This window comes from Coturnix japonica, chromosome 17, assembly GCF_054131305.1.
Source record: "Coturnix japonica strain WE chromosome 17, WE-NBRP24, whole genome shotgun sequence".
NCBI lineage: Eukaryota > Metazoa > Chordata > Aves > Galliformes > Phasianidae > Coturnix > Coturnix japonica.
In genome coordinates this window covers 14,097,680-14,114,927 of record NC_140679.1, presented here as the reverse complement: position 1 = coordinate 14,114,927, position 17,248 = coordinate 14,097,680, and the positions used below count along the sequence as shown (strand labels likewise).

The 17,248-nt window shown below is 45.4% G+C and overlaps 2 long non-coding RNA genes across 2 annotated transcripts in view; one reads left to right on the top strand and one right to left on the bottom strand.

Annotated features, from left to right (window-relative positions):
* Positions 1 to 8,674: 8,674 nt before the first annotated feature.
* Positions 8,675 to 15,486, bottom strand: LOC116654353 (uncharacterized). The gene is made up of 4 exons (XR_004309549.2): positions 14,902 to 15,486; positions 12,596 to 12,733; positions 10,758 to 10,983; positions 8,675 to 9,766 (listed from the first exon to the last, which is right to left on the bottom strand). It is a non-coding gene; the product is annotated as an uncharacterized LOC116654353 (long non-coding RNA).
* LOC107323855 (uncharacterized) overlaps positions 12,064 to 17,248 on the top strand; it is a 192,553-nt gene continuing 187,368 nt past the window's right edge. The window contains exon 1 of the long non-coding RNA XR_014935306.1: positions 12,064 to 12,752. This is a non-coding gene — a long non-coding RNA (uncharacterized LOC107323855). The remainder of the gene's footprint in view (positions 12,753 to 17,248) is intronic.

Genomic DNA, 17,248 nt, shown 5'->3' with positions numbered 1-17,248 from the left:
TGTCCAGCCCTTGGCATGCTGGACAGGAGGGTGTTTTCATCTGTATCAGAACAGCATCTTCAGTACATCTGGGTGCCTGCTGGTGCTCTAGGCAGCTTCACAGTGGAGCTACTCCAATGCTCCTCCAGTATTTCCTCTTCTCTTGCTTTGTAATGACGCTTAATTCCACAAACTCCATCTGTAAAATGCAGCTCTGTCCTCCTGGAGGTGGAGCTGGAGGAGTGATGGTCACTTCTGCATCAGATCTCAGGATGGTTTTCGCAGGAGCAACAATTAAAGCACATAATTCAGTGAAAGAGAATCTCTCCTGCACTGCAAACATTTCTTTGTACTTTGGAGATAACTATTCAATGTAATTATCTGCTGAGCCCCAAACAAGATTCATTTTGTCAGTGCATCTCTCTGTTCTCCCAGCACAGCATCACCAACATCTGCCTTGGTGCTGCCCTGGGTGTCACAGAGTGCAGCAAGCAAAACCAAGGGCTTCAGTTCTGCAGGACACTGCAACCTGCCTGACCGTGCCCTGAGAAGCATCTTGAGAACCAGGTGTGATGTGTCTGACTATGCAGAGAAAGCAGTTTCCTTACTGTCCCTGTTACGTGGCTGAATGGAGGCAGTGAGAAGCCTGTTGGATACCTTCTGCTGACAACAAATCAGCTCAGGCTAAGAGTGCTAACAGTAGGGGTTTGGTTTGTATGCATTAAGTGGAAGATAACCATCCCTCATTAGAGGTTCACAAGTCTGCCTCTCTCTCTCAGTCTCCTGACAGCCTGTGTTGAAATCCCTACAGCTAGTCCAAAGCTCTTATTTCTGCTTCTCAGTTTTCTTTAAACAATGTTATTTCCATTATTCTTCTAATAAGCAGCATCCTTGCTTTTTAATTCTAGTGTCAGGGATGGTCTTCCTCCATTTTTAAGAGAACTTTTTGTTTCCCTCTTTCTCCATGCTTTAGCCATAAAATCTAAGCCAGTGATTGGCAGCCCAATTTAAACTCATGTTTAATATTGCAATCAGGAGAGATATTTTGTGTTTGCTTTTTGAAGTGTGGAGAAAGGGTAGTAGAATTTGCCTTCTTGCACTCATTTCACCCACAAAAGTGAAATTTTGCTAGCAAAGAAGAAAAAGAAAAGGGAGGAGGATAAGAAAGAGCTGAGATTAACATCCTTTAAAATGTCCCTGTTTACTCCTATCGTCTCAGAGCTAACTTTAAATAGGATAAAATGATCCTTTAATCCCCTTTATCTTCTTAAGAGCTGCTGTAAAAGATCTACTTGACATTTGAGAAATGGGAAAAAAAAATAAATAGGAAGGCTCATAATATTCATCAGAAATGGTGGATGGTAAGATTTGAATTTAACAAAACGTGAAGAGCTGGATCCTCAGATGGGCACACATTACTGTAACTTCTGCTGAGCAGCTCCAGCAGCCCCCACAGCTGCCCTGGCTGTTGTACAAAGCAGGAGTGCTGTGCTGGTCCCATTTGGGTGAGTTCAGCTCCTCACACACATTGGAAATCCATCTGATACAGTCGCCTTTGCAACAGTGGCGAGGCTGGGGTACTTTTACATGCTTCATGAGCTCCCAGTTGGCATCAAGTCTCTCTCTGTGCTGTTTGCTGTTTTGCCTTTAAAAACCTGGCATCTCTTGCTGAGTTGTTATTTGCAGCCTCGATTCCAAAACAGCTGTTTAGTCTTGAATAAATATGCATTCCAGTTACTTAATGGCTTTCTCTCAATTTTCAACCCAGAAAGAGTAATGAATCATGAATAAGTTATAAGGAGCTACAGCATAGAGACCTCTAAGTTAAGCAATGTATCCTGCAATGTATTGCCTTGGCTATCTTTGCCCATCTACTGAAACGCTGCAAGAAAAAGAGGAAAGCCTTTCATTTGTTGTTGCCCCATTTGCAGTGAGTAATGAAAGAATGACATCCACTAAAAGCCAAGGGATGTCTGCTCCAGAGCTCTGAACTCCCTGTGATGAACTGCCCTCCTCAGCCGTGCCGGGGCTAATGCTTGGGATGATGGATCTGGACTTCCATGGGCTCATAACTCACCGCCGTATGAGAGCAATGGTAGAGTTGTTTAGAGGAAAATAGACTTACCTGAATGCAGCACAAAGAGGCAATATGACTTTGCCTGGCTAAGCATGCAGACATTTCATGGCAGCTTGTATGAAGACATCTTTCACGGGCATGAAACCTCCGAGACAAGGCAGCACAGGTCTTCAGAGTGGGGATGGTGGCCAGAATGCAGCAACAGACATTGAGGGACCAGGAATGGGTGCAGTGCCAGGTTACCATAGTGGGGATGCTGAGCCTCCAGCATCCTATGCTTACCAAAGGAGACACAAGCCAGGGTGTGAAGGGAAGCTCTAGAGCAACGGGATGTGAGCAAGCTGGCTATATTCCAGGGAAGGCTGTTCAAGTCAGCTTCACTGAATGCCACCTCCAATTGTGCCACTTGGTGTAGTAGATGAAATGGACACATAAAAGCTTTTATGTAAGAACAAAAAAATTCCCAGTGCAGCGACTCTCTGCTGCTGCCTGCGTACAGACAGCACATATGAAGTGCTGTAGGCCTGTGTGCCCCACCTTGTCTCAGCCTCTGTTTGTAGGTGCTCTAAGTGCAGTTCTGAAGGTATCTGATCTCTTGTGTCTCATTCTGTTTGGTTTCTGTAGTGATCCCACAGTACTGGAGTTAAGAATGTGTTCCATGTCCTGGTAGATTCATGCAAGCAATGTAGGAAATAATCATCACAATAGACCTGTAAAAGCATGGATGGAGTTATCCTTGAAAGAAGCAAGACACAGTGAGATTAAAAACTGGCTGGAAGGTGTGTAACCTGGAGGTATCCTTCCAGAGAAATGGATTGATTCTGCATGGGAAACAAGCAGTGCTCTTAGCTCAGGAGAACCCTGTCCTTTGTTGCAGTGGTCCTTGTAGGGTATGGCTTAGGCATCCTGGGAGCTTCTTAATCCTTTAATGGCAGAGGAAAAGACAGTGCCTTAAAGCTCTTTAGCCAGTTCCCTTCTTGCTAATGTGGTAGACTGATGGAGTCACCTCTTCAGATCAAACACATTGTGAAGCAGTGTTTATTGCTCAGTTCCTGGTGCCGTTCTGCACTGAAGTGATTGTAGATGGATGGAGCAGAGGCAATGTGGGGCTTTGAATCTGATACCAAGCAAATATCCTTCAAGATTATTGTGGAATCTTTTAAATGTGAAAGCGTGCTTTGTTACAATTGATGATGGGAAATTGTTATTGGAATACAGAAAAGCATGGGGAATTTGGAAACCCAAGCACGGACTGAAGTGGGTTCACAATTCTATCACAAATGACTCCTGTGTTTATGTTAATTCCTGTTAGGAGCATAATTGCTTCAGTTCCTTGGCTGAAGACCAGAAACAAGGCCGAGTGATTCTGGCCAATAGAGGCATGTCATAAATAGCATATAGGCGCTGTAAGCTGTTGGTGAGCAACCTTCAGGCTAAAAGAGCTGCCCCTTCAAAGGACTCTATGGGACATCCTTGAAGCAAGAAGCCATCACCTTCCAATTACATTGCATTGCATGATGGTTGGCCCATACTCCACGCTCCACTCCCCCTTGAACCAGATCCACATAGTGCTGACCTCTTCCCAGGCCATTTTTTTACCCACCCAGCCTTTATATTGTTTTGAAGCAGTTGCCACAGTGACTGTATTTTTGCAAACTCCACATTATTCATGCCAGGGGCCATGCTGTGATGCATGCTGTGTGCATAGCATGCAGCAGGCAGATGTCTGAAAGGACCCTGCTGAGCCCAGCTGGACATGTTTGCCTCTGCAAGGCCAAAACAGGCTCTGATGACCTGGACACCACCTTGCTTAGGTTTAAATTCAAAATAATATTAAGATGTAGTGATAGTGAATGGGAGAAATGCATTTCATTTTAATATGTTTTCCCTTAGGATAAGTTGAAAATATCTACCAAGCATTGGCTGATATTCAGGAATAGCTTTTTTCTGGCTCTTACATCCGTACATATTATTTTTGTGGGTGACTTTGAAGGAGCTCTATTAATATGCTGAGATTGGAAGTGAGACAGCAGGACAATGGAGATGGGGGAGGATGTGTGATGGGGGCAGTTGCACACCAATGGAGGTTCTGATTGAAGATAACTGAGTGAAGATAGAAGAGATAGTCCTCTCACCATCCGTGCTGTGGTATATTGGAGGTGAAAAGCATCTCATATGAAAACATAAAGCACGAGTATCACAAAATGCAAGATATTATATTGAATGCATGAGGGATGGGGCACCTAAATCACGCTCCTTTGCCCTGCTGGAGCATGGCAAGGCTGGAAGAAAGTGTCTGAAACAGAGGAAAGGGATCTTCATGTTTGTGCCCAGCCAATGAGCAGGGCTCCTTCCAAAGCCATGTTTAAAGGGCAGGCAGCTGGCATCTCTCATCCATCAGGGGTTCTGAATTACAGATGAATCCAGCCCAGTGCCTCAGCCTGCAGTTCATGGGACCTCAGACATACGTGTGAGTGCCCCTGCATTACATTGAAACACCTCGCTTTCAGCAAATTGACATTTTGGAAAGAAAATATATTTTATCATCCGAGTTGGAAGATGCAAATAAGTGTCCAGGGGGGCTTTTGGGAAGCACTGAAGCAAGTTGAGCTCTGACTTCTATTTTCTACAATCTCATCTAGTTCCCAGCTACATCTTTCATTGCCTTTGAAAATTGGGTCCTTTATTAACGAGAGTTAAATTACATAATACTGAAGAAAGAATTTAAAATAATTACTTCCTAACCCCTTTTGCAAAGCCCTGAAGCACGGGGCTTTATTACCCTTATCTTAACTTTCTTAACTACTAATGTTTTAGCAGTTAGAAAATTATCCTTTCCCTTTTGAAACTCCGGCTGCAGTTATTATTCCCACATTTTTATTAGCCCTCCTCCTATTGATGATAATCGCACCATATTGAGGTGTTCAGGAGAAGACATTAAGGCCAATCAAGTGAATAATTCAACGTTTGAAGAAAGGGTCTGAACACAAATTTACACAATAGGCTGTGACAAAAGAATCTTTAGGGGACGATCAAATAAATAACAGCCATTTTTCAAGAACACTGCAACACTATCGTAAGAATAATACGGACCTTTTCTTAATGGTAAGCTATTGCTATTCATGTATGTAGATAATTTTAGGAGCTGTGGAGCTGCTCTCTGCTGTGTTTTGGATGATGCTTTGGAGGCAGGCATTGATCACAGTGTGGATGTCCCAGCTCTGCTCAGTGCTCTGCTTCTGAGGGCTATTCCATCAGCCCTGTGCTTCCCAAGCTCCTTGTGGTCACTGCTTTGCTGTAACGTAGCCTGGCTGATGCATTGCTCCTGTGTCCTGTCTGACTGAGCTATGCAAGAGAAAGCAGAGCTCTGCTAAGTGTTGCTTGTTCCCTGTCACACTGAGTGGGTGTGAAAGCTATGGAACAAACTTTATCCCATGCACGGGGGTGCTGCCAAATGGGACTCGCTGGCCAGTGGCACTTAATTAGGAGTTTAAAATCTTTTTCCGTAAACACTTCCTTCAAATGACTGGCTTGTTAGATCTGTGCAGAGCTTGCCCTGCTGCATAGTGTTTGTGCTTCTCGTTTGAAGGTGGCTGCATTTGCAAATGCTTTTCTTGACTTGCAAGGTGACTATTACTGCTGCCAAGGTTGTACTGAGTGCTGAACAATGCTTGGCTTATCACAAAGCACCGCTCACATCCTAATACATCCAGGGCTGTTTTCTTCAGGAAGACAACAGCTGGAAACATTGAGTTAAGCAATGGGAGAAGGAGGCTGGTGGGCTCTCGGCTCCCTGCCTCACCTGCAGTGCCCTGGTGGGGCTCAGGAGCACAGTGCTGGGGCTCAGCAGGGTGAGGGTGATGCTGTATGGGAATGTGGGGAGCAATGCTGGACCTGTGTCCTCCCCTTGGGAATAATACCCCACTCTGAGGCCCTCCCCTGCCAGATGGAGGGGAACGGGAAGCGTTTAGGATGGGAACAGCCTCAGTGGTTTACATTGTTCTATTTCTCCATGCTGTTGATTTATTCCTTCTAGATCTAACTTCCATTTGCTGGGATTTTTTATTAGCTAAGAGTTAGGGACAGCAGAGAGCCATCTCCATCATCCATCCCCTCTAAGGCTGTCTCCTGTCCTCCCGTGCCTTGTTTCTCAGGAGGCAGTGTTTGTCGTGAGCCTCTGCCTGTGGGACTTGTCACCTGGCTCCCTCTGCCTTGTTCCTTAAGATGCATGTTCTGCTGATAAAACCCATTACAGCCCACACGAGCATTGCCTGTGTTATTTATTACTCTCTCTTAAATAATACTCTGAGATTTGGCTGCCCTTCTTGCCACTACTTAGCCTTCCATCTCTCGCTGAGGAGCTGAGATGCTACTTTTTGCCTCTCTTCTCCTAAGCTAAACTTCTTTGCAGGCTATAAAATAATGATTTGAGGGGAAGAGCGCAGGTGACAGGAAAGCATGGTACCTCAGGCTTGATTTAAAGACAGGGGAGGCAGCCAGAGCTGCAAAATAGATTGATGTTGATTGTTTTATCCGATGACGAGAGCCTGGCCGCTCCTTGGTGAGACTGAGCGCATGGGTCTGTGCTGGGCACTGTACAAATCACACCAAGAAAAATCCCCAGTTCTGAAGAACTGGCAGTATAATGAGGTGACAGACAAATGAGCTAATTTGTATGTGCTCAAAGGGATAATAGAGCCTGCAGGACCGCAGTGCTGAGTCAAGGGCTGGAGCCACAGGCACCTGGTGGCAGGAGCTCCCTGATGTACCCTTGGGCTCTTCTTTGCCCCACAATATACCTAATGATATGAAGCAGTAAATTATTTCAGCTGCGCACAACGTTATCTATGTGAAGTGGCTTCAGGTCAATTTTTGGCATTGTGGGTCCTGAGAGAGGGAGATGAGTGCTGCAAGGGGGAATCTCATGTAATTAACTCTGTCTGTGGCAGTCTGAAGGTGGCACAGGGCTGTGCAGGGAGTGCCCCATTGCTGTGTGTGCTGATGGCAGGGCTGGGTGTGGGCAGGGGGCTGTAAGCTGGTCTCCTTTACAGGGGAAGCAGAGGGGCTGGCTTTATGCAGATGGCTGAATTAATCTAACTGATAGTTTTAAAGTGCTTGGTGCTTCAAGTGTTGGTTATAAAAGCCTGTGTAAACATAATATGTAAGTACTTGGTAACAGACAGCTCATTCAGGGGAAATACATCTCCTGGAAGTTTGTGAACATATACTGCTTGTTTGTATGTGTAGTCATAATTCATGCCTTTACAGAGTGTTCAGGTATTAATCTACTGTAACGATAACACACGGAGTTAATGCTGAGTGCATCCCTCCTAGCACCATCTGCTTGGATAGAGGAGAAGACTGGCTAGGGAGCTGCCAGGAGAGCTGCTGTGTGTTTAGCAGCAAGCAATGAAGGAAGCTGAGCTTTGTAGTGGTCAATGCTATCTACAAAGTAACTCAAATCTGCATATTTTGTCCGTAGTTTTATCACCAGACCATAGTTACACTGTGGGCTCTGCAGGGTCTGGTGACCCCAAGCCTTTAAACCAGGCTGGACAAAGCCTTGGTGCATTAAAGGAAGAAATCCTCCTTTGTTCAAGGGCTGGTAGAGCTCAAAGGATTTTCCTTTTTTTTTGTCCTTTTGATTCTGAGATCTCCTATTGTAGAATTTCATATTGATCCTGAGATTCAGTGTTGTGTAGGAAGGAAGTTGTGCATGTTGTCAGTGCATGCCCAGCTGTACGTAGAGCAGGAGCTTATTTGTGTGCCTGCTCAGGCTGAGCCAAGAGGTGTGCACAGCAAAACTGCAGCTGGACCAGTGGCAAAGTTGGGGGCTGAAAGCAGGAAAGTGAGGAGATCCAACTTAACTCACCAGAAAAGCGTTTAAGCCTGTGTTTAAAGTTTAGCCATGAATTTATAGGGATGTTTTCAGAGTCCTGAATGGAAGCTAAGCACCCCGTTAGCTTTGATGGATTTGAGCAGAGCTTGGAAATCTCCTTCATCCCTGGGATTTAACCACATGCTTGAAGTTTCAGAGCATGCTGAAGCTCTGCTTCCACTCAGCTCCTTATCCCAGCACAGCAGTTCTCCCCATGTCACCTCACTGCTCAGCCAACCCTCCAGATGCTCCTCACCTCCAGGGTTACACTGGGGTTCTGCTGGGCCATGTCGATCTCTGTAAGAGCCACTGGCTGCTCCCACTTCTTGGACTGCCAAAAAAGGTGTTGGTTTTCTTTTATTCTTAACGTTTATTAAGAAAACCAAGATGTAAACCAAGAAGCAATGTTTTAAAACGACTTCCAGTGTTACGCTGATAAATCAGTACCCTTATCAACTTCCCATGCATTGCAATGGATTTGGCAGAGGCTAGAACGAGATGAAAGCCCTTTATTACCCTCATCTCCAGATTTGTGAACATTCACACTCAAGGACAATTTCCCACACCTTATCTGGACAGAAGCGGCGTTGATTTAGCTTACATTAACCTTTGAAGACCTATTGGATTATGCTGGATACATTTCGTTGGATAAGAATTTAACTCCAGTTCAGTCTCTGCCATTCTTCTGGGCAGCCCCAAGTTGCAGTACTGTATTAATCACAATCAGACGATCTGCTTCCCAGCTTTTAACAGTGAAGTGTTTTTAATCACAATTTTATTTCTAAAATTACTGGCCAATCCTCCCAGCCATCTTGCTCATTCCATATCAATTGTTCCCAGGCACATTTAACTTTGTTAGAAGATCTTTGCTGCGCTGTTTCAAGGCAACTTAAGGACATAATTCTCAGACCATCCTGCATATAATGTCCTGTACAACCTTGTTCTTTTGTCCCACCTTGTTGCCATTTTATCGAGATTCATGGCTTGGCTTTTGCTTTAGAGGTTGAGGAAACATTTTTGTAGATGAAGTCTTGTGATGGGCAGCTGATTTCTTTGCACAAAACCTGACCTGAGCCTCCAGATGTACAAAGAAAGCCTGTGTGCCCCTGTGTGTCTGGTGTATGATAAGCAGGAGCCCTGTGCCTTTCCAGTCCTGTGGAGATCCTTTCACAAGAGCAGTGCCAGACAGTTGCAGGCTCTGTGGGTACTACTAGAAGCATGAAAAGTAATGCCATACAAATGGAATGCACGCCTTCCTGGGGAGGATGCTGCTTGCACAGCCACAGGTTGCAGAAGGAAACATCCTCTCTGGTGTCTGAACTCAGAGTTCACATCAAAGAGGAACTGCTTAGAAAGGGAAATAACTACTTCAGTACCCAAATTACGGCCGGAGCCCCTGCAGCATCGCGCCTGGGGAGCTGCCCTGAGCAGTGCTGTGCTAACAAGGCAGGGGACCTCTGGCACGGGGCTGGCTGTTATGTCCATTGCTTGTTAAGGGAACATATTTAAAACATGGATGGGTTAACCCTGCACAGCATTCTGCCTTCTGCAGCTCCATTCTTTAGGACAGACATGGACTTGCTGAGGCTACCAGGCTTCAAGGAATAGCCCTGTGATGTCTGGTGACATGTATTACAGGGCCTATGGTAGGAAGCTCACATCACTTGGGAGAGGAAATGCTTCTTGTACCCTTGGGAACCAATTATGTCCATTCAGCTGGAAGTAGTTTTTTTTTGCACCGTGCTGTTTTGTCCTGTTCAGTGTTTTGCAGTTTGATTGATCACCTCTTCTGCTCCTTCCCTCCTGCTTCTACTTCTCACAGATTAGTGGGGCTGTAAAAAGAGAGAAAACAGAAGAGGCAGCCCCATAAAAACAACCAAATACGGAAGACATCAAAGTAACACAGTGCAGGAACATAACTATAAGTCAATGGCTACAGGTGGTATTGAAGATGTGGAGGGCTTGTTCTCATGGATATTGTAATGAGAATAGTAAATGGCACAGTACTAATCTTGGCTCGAGATAAAATACTTGAAGTGACTCTTGGAAAAACAATGGGCTACACTGAGAGGCAGAATGAACCATAACTCTCATGAGAACCAGGAAAAATAGTTTGCCCTCAAATAACTTCATACAGCAACTGCTTTAAATACGTATTTCTTGTAATTCCTATGGGTAATAATTCTGCAGTTTACCAGTTCTGCCATTCCTGGCCCTTGAGATCAGTCTGGAAGTGCCACACTGTCATCGTTGTGTATGGATGTGAGCACAGGGAGGTGATGCACACCAGGACTGCACGCTGTGGGTTTGCTTTGGGTCCTGGTAAGCTCATAGCTGCAGGAGTGGAGAAGCTCATGGAGCTATTTGTGCCTGGATCAGTAAAGCTTTGGTGTCAGCTGTCTGCACCCATAAGAAGGAGTGGAGCACATTGTGTGTGCAGTCAGAACCACTCTGATGGCTGAGGTGGGCAACCTGTGGCTGCAGTAGGCACTGATTGTGACACAGAAACTGGGAGCTGTCATGAAACCCCATGCCAGTCCAGCCTGTACTGTAGGGTTTTTTCAGTGGCAATTATTGCTGAGGTTCAGAAGCTATTGAACAGCCCTGCCTGGTTCTTTCTGCTGCCTCAAACTTGGTGCAAGGACAAACTGAAACCTTTGTATCTAAAATTTCCATGAAGTATGAGAAACTGAACCAGAATGTACTAATCCTCCACTACTAAATTTATGGACTTGCTAGTATTAACCTTTTGTTTTATTACCTTTATGGCCATGCTATAAAATACGGCCACAGTAAAATATCCGCATATTTGAGCTACATTACCTGCAGTGGTCTGATTTTGGGAGATGAAGGGCCTTTTCTTTTGCTCTGAGATGTCCCCAGCACTCTTGGGACTCTGTTCCTATACTCCCACAGCCAGGACAGATGGAATTGTGATGGTGGATATCCATGGCTATAAACATGGTTTCTTCTCATGGTCCAGGAGGGTTTGGCAGGGCTGTGTGCTCTTGGCTGTCAGCTGCATGTACTCAGGTAGGCTGGGAGTGATCTGAAGGGGATGATATAGGAAAAGCAAGTAAAGTAACAAATAATGCGGTAGGATTTTCTGAGATGTGGCTTCCCTGCTCATGGCTGCAGGACTTCAGTGTCAGCTGAGGAACCGGTTGGAAAAGTTGATGTAAGTGCCTGGCCAATGGTGGATTTTGCTATTGAGCCTCTGGATGTTGCTGTTTACCTCCAGCACTGTGCTGGAGAAGCTTTGTGAGCTTCAGCTTCTATCCTATTAAGGGTGCTCCCTGTATTTGTGAGCACCCAGAGCTCCTACAGAACACATCTGACTGTAGCATGGGTGGACTGGGTCCTGCAGCCCTGGCTGGTGTGCACTGATGCCCATCAGAGCAGTGGTGAGGCTCCACACTATGCCAGAAGCATTTGCTGTGATAGTTGTGTGCCATTTCATGACAGAAAATCCTACTTTCACCAAATGTGGTAAATTTGCAAGGGAAATTATAAGGCAACGTGAGCTTTGTGTTATTCCATGGAGCTGATGGGAGCACTTTGTAAGTACACCGAACAGCTCCAGTTGTGTTGATTAGCACTGATGGTGGTGCATCTAATGGCCTCATCAGAACTGCTTGTAAACCGATTGTCCCCCTGGAGCAGTTTAACTTGGAGCTTAAATGCAATGATAGCATCTATTCTGCAAGCACCTGCCTGTGTGAAGCAAATATAGCAGTGCTGAGTGCCTGAAACGTGGATCTGTGCCTCCTGAGGGTAATGGCACAGTGAGTCTGGTTCAGGGAAAGGGGGAAATCCCATTGGCAGATTGCATAGCTCTGTGACCCTCTGGCAAGAGGCCTGATGTGTGTATAGGATTGGGACATCACTGCTCTGTCCATTTTCTTAAAACACAGATTGGTCTTTCTGAAGCTTTAGTCTGTCATCCTAGTTCAGCACAGTCCTAACTATTCTTATAGCAAAGGGAAAAAGGTAGCCCCCCCAAATACCAGATTAGATGGAAATAAAATGGTGTTATGAATTTTTGTGATAGCATCCAAAATGTTTCCCGTCATCTTTAAGCTTTGAAGCAGTGCACCAAGCTGATGGAGGTGTTTTTCCTTGCAGGTAGATGGATGAGCTCCTGAGGGACATCCCAGGTCTGAGGGGAGCAAGGCAAGAGATACATCCCTGATGCATCAGGCCAGATGGAAGCGGTGTTGGACCAATGCTTGTCATGAAGTAAGGACATTCATTTTGTGCCAAGGAACAGTGATTCTAAATGGAAGGAGGGGAAGAAAAGAGCACACATCTGCAAATAGAAAGAGGAACCATTAGCTACCTTCTTGCATGTGCTTTGAACACCTCCATCAGCACCTAAGAGGAAACGTGGAGAGGTACTTTGTCCACTGCAATCTGTTCCTGTATGGGATGACATGTGGATGACTGGAGCATGCTGGAGCCAGGTGAATGATGCCCATGGCTACCCAAGCTTGGAGCTGTTGCCAGCTGTTGGGCTGCTGCTCTTGGATCCCTGTACCTGCCTGGTTGCTGCTGGGCAGAGATGTGCCTTGCTCAGAGAGCAGGTGATGGCAGCTCAAGGCAAAGTACAGCAGCATAGAATCAACACCAAAAAAAAAAAGCTGAGAGAACATTGTACTCACACAGGCAGATCTCTTAACACTCCAGAATTAGTGACAGGCTGAGACCTGAGCTGTTCAGGTAGGATGCAGGAAGAGGCCATCTGTGGGAGCAATGGGACACTTGTCACCTCAGAGAGGCAGCAAGACAGAATCTTCTTCCTGCAAAACCCAGCAAAAAGTAAGTTAAACTCGCTTAGATTACTGATGAACCAAGAGTATTGGTGAAATTGGGCTCAATACTGATGTCTTGGCTTTCAACTAAGGTAAAGACAACACTTTGCTTTGGTTTTTATCACATGGTCTTAATTATTAGTTCTAACCTAACTCAAAGTAAATGAAGATTTTTAGGGGTTAAGCCTTGTCAGTCTCAGTGGGTTTGCAGCCCTTGTTTGTTTTCTGGTTGTTAGTTGTTTTTCATTTCATTTTCAGTTTAAATGAATACATCCTTGAAGGCTTGGCTCATAGTGGTTTGCTTAAGTTAAGCTCTTGGGTATGTCTTCAGCATTGGAGGGCTTTGTGTTGGTCTTGTGGGTTTTGCAACACAACTGTGAAGGCCCAGCTGTGGCTTCTCCTCTGCTACTGAGGAAGCACATTTCACCCATGCTATGCTATAGGTCCAGAGCTTGGGGCTTTAAGCTGTAGATCTTCCCACATGGGTGTATGCGTTGGAATCAAGAGCTCACCAACATAATAAAGGAATCAGGCTTGGTTTAAGAATTTTTTTCAGATTTCAGTTTGGTATTTTTATGTACATAATTTCACTCTTTCTATAGCAGCAGCAAAACATGATTACAGCTGATTAAGCACATGAAATACTCTGTGCCTTTTTTAAAAGACCGCTGATGATGGAACTTCTTTGAAATCAAAGTGTTTCCTTTGTGTGCAGCGCAGAAAACGTGGGTACTTTATTTCTCATTTGAATACAATTTGCTTTTAAAAATATTCATTTACACTAACAAATATTTAAATGAGACATCCAGGGAATCATCTGCAGTTCTCTTTGAGCCAATGTAAACACTGATTTTGGTGCATTGAGTCATAACAATGTGTATATTTCTGGCTTTTTGCCCCTTGAAGTAAGAATGCCATGAAAATCCTTTAATTATTATGGGGTGGGAAACCTGTTTTTCCTATCATCAGCAATTTCTCTTCAAACCCCAGTGAATGTGGTGCTCCTTGGCAGTTTGTTGGAATGGCCAACAGTCATCAAGGAGACATCCAGACCTCACCACCCTGATAGATAAATGATGGGTGTTTAGAAAAGCGTTAATGTACTGACTTGACTTAGCTTCCTTTCCTTCCTTTTTCAACCTCTGTAAAGGAGAACATCCACCTGAGGATTTGGTAATTAGCCCCAATGGGCCACATTGTACAGTTTTATTTCAAAGGAGAACTTTAATGCTGGAGGAAGATATTGAGAAAAACAAGGGGGGGGAAAAAAAGGCTGCTGCTTCAAAAAGAAGCCTCTAAGTGCTGTGTGTGGGTTTTCTGTTGCCCGTGGACTTTCCATTTGGAGACTGGGTAAACCATAAAGAAAACTGGTATAAGCCAGAAATTTTCCAACAATTTATTGCTTGTAGAAGGGCAAAGTGGGAGATAAAGACCTGTTTGAATGCCAAGCTTGGGTCAAGTAGCCAAACCTTTCTACCTGTTCCCAACCCAGTGTTCTCTGTTGCATTTATGAACAGCTCCTGGTTGAACTCTTGCAAGGTGTGTAGATCAAAGGAGCGGGGCTGGTGTGGAAGTAGAGAGCAGCAGCAGCCCCAGAGCAAAGGACAGCAGGGGACAGCCTCAGCCCTGAGGCAAAGGCACCGCCAAAGCCAGCTCTCATTGAGCAGCAATTGACAGCGTGTGTTCTGGAAGGATGCATGTAACTTGCAATAACCGTGCTGTGCAGTCGTGTGGGTGTGGGGAGGAACTACCCAAATGATCCTTGGTTATTGTATTAATAAGCTTCCACACTTATTGCCTCTGTTATTTTGAGTTAATTACATGGGTGCCTAAATGTATCTCTCTTAAATCTCAATTAACGTCCTTTGCAATCAATTCATATTCAATTAACATACTGGGCTGATTAAATGTAAAGAGAAAGCTCATTTAGCTCCAAGTACTCCCAGTCCTTCCTCTGCTACACGGGGTGTGAGGGAAACCTGCAGGGACTGAACCCAGCAGCTCTGTTGCTTGCTGAGTGTGCCTGGTATGAAGGTGTGGGTAAGTCCATGCAATGTCCATGCAATATCCATCTTCCTGAGACCGTGCCTCTAGGCACAGTCTGGAGGAGCACAGGCTGTAATGATGGGGCCACACACGGTCCTTCTTTTCCTTACCTTCATCTCAAACCCTCATAATGAGATCTCAGTGCTTCCGAAGGTGCAGGAGGGACAGTGGCTGGGCTCCTGGTGTGAGCTGAAACATCATGGTCTGTCTGCCTTCCACGTTGCCTTGCTTCTTTCATTTGCAGTGTTGTATTTCTGCAGCATCTGCTCTGTGTGAGGATTTTCTTGACACCCCACTGAACGCAGAGGCATCAAAGGTAGAAAAAAGTCTTCTGTCTCATTGGAGAGAAAGGCAAAACAATAAAAAGCCCAGTGGCTCTGAGATAAACGCAGCACAGGTCAATAACTAAAAGTACTCTTGTGGACTACAGCTGGGTAGCACTGTTTGCTTTGATTTTGTTTTAACTCCTTTATGTGCTGCAAAAGCTCGTGGAAGAGAAGTCATTTGGATTGCAGCATTGCTGATCTTTATGCTTGCAGAATGACAAACCAACGAGGCATAATGGGAGCTCTGGTTGCTGTGTTTCCTCGTGAAACAACAGCTCTTCCAGACAGCCCGGGAGGATTTCTTTTAAAGCTTGTTCTGAGCAAATCTTGTTTCTAGCAGTGCTGCAGCTTTCCTTTCCTGCTTGCTGCTAAATGTGCCTCCCAGCAACAAGACCCAGGGCAAACTGAGAAACTATTGACAAGGTGACCTGTAATTAAGTAGCTGAGTTTGTGTATGCAGAACAAAAGAGCTAATTAGCCAGCAGTGGGTTATTTGAAGGAAAACAGTGCTTTGGTTTGCTCTGCTCTGCTCCAAAGGCTGCAGCAGGGCAGTGCACAGCCCTGTGCAGTGGGGATACACTGCAGGGAGCACTGGAGTGCATGGAAGCAGCTGAGTCTGGAGGAGCTTAGCCTGCAGTGTAAGTCTTTGGGAGCAACCAGTTTGGTTTCACTCTACCTCTTTCCTCCCTGCATGGCACAGAGATGCAAGCAAAGCCCTCTGCCTTATTTCTTTGCTGTTTGAAGTCATGTCACTCATGGCACAGGCTGTGGTATGCAGGAAGAGAACACTGCTATCCAGACATGTGAATGTTCTCCAAGAGAACCTGCTGGAGCATCCTCTTGCTTGCAGGTTGGGAGATGTGCATTCAGTAGAATGTAGCACTGACCATTTGCAGAGCTGTTCTGTGCCTCCCGTTTTGGTATGCACAGAAGGTAGTTGTGGTGGAAGTAAACATACGCTTCATTTAAGGAAGTAACCAAGTGCTTTCACGTTTAATTCCTGACCAAGTTTATGTAAAATTAATTGCATCGCATGTTCCGCGTATCTTTTAATTGCAAAACCAATTAACTTTAAAATGTTCTGCTTTGTAGTTCTGCTAATGGATGGCATAGTTTTTAGCTGGCTTTACAAAATCCATCTTTTGTTGGAACTGGGCAGGCAGCCACGCTCCGTATCTCTGGAAGTGAATTCCCTTCAGCTGCGCCAGCCTCGAGCACTCGAAGCTCTGAAGTTGTTCAGCAGGTGGGGATCAGGGGGGTGAGCGAATGCAAAGAGGCTGCAGTGCCTGGAGGAGGCTGGGAGGGACTGGGGGAGGAGGGGGTGTTTGAATAGGGAGAGCCCTTTGGCCAGCTGATGTGGTATTGTTAGTGAGCTGAACCTAGAAAGTGTTTCACTGCTGCAGGAATCTACTTTGTTTCTTGAGCTTCTGCCTCTTTGTCAAAGTTTGGGGCTGTTTTGGAGTTGTGCATAGTGTGTGTTTGGGAATTATTTAAGGAAAAAAGAAAAGAAGATGGGGGAAAAGCCAGCCTCATTCTATCATTATTGAGTTGTAGAGTCACTGATGGACTCAGCCATGCATGTCTGCGTGCATTTCTTATAAAAGCAAGATAAAAATAACACATTTGAATAAACAGATCTTCCCTCGTTTCCTAATTTCCCCTGGCACACTGCTGTATGGACAACCCTGTTCCTTGGTGCCTCACCTCCTAAAGCAGGAATGGCCACAGGGCTACCGGAGCATCTGGGGGCAGAGTCAAGCTGAGTCCTTGGGATGTTACCTCTCTCCTGCAATTTGTGGAGAAAGCCATAGGAAAATAGTGACCACCTGCTCTGCTCTGGAAGAAATGAAGGCATTTCCAGCTTAGATCCAGGCCTGCTCTGCCCAAGGCTGTTGGCTTGGAGACCTGCTGCTCTGCTCCCAAAGTGCCCTCAGCCTGAGAGCTCAGTGAGCAGCTCAGCCGTGGCTGCAGGGCAGGACAGGGAGCACAGTGCTTCTGCATCCATCCTCACACACCCAGCAGGATCCTTCTCCCTTATTTTCTCTTCTGCTGCCTGTTGTTTTGAATACGGATTTATTCTAGGAGAACGTTTGTGCTCTGCTCTGCTTCATTCAAGCCTCCCACCAGCAGA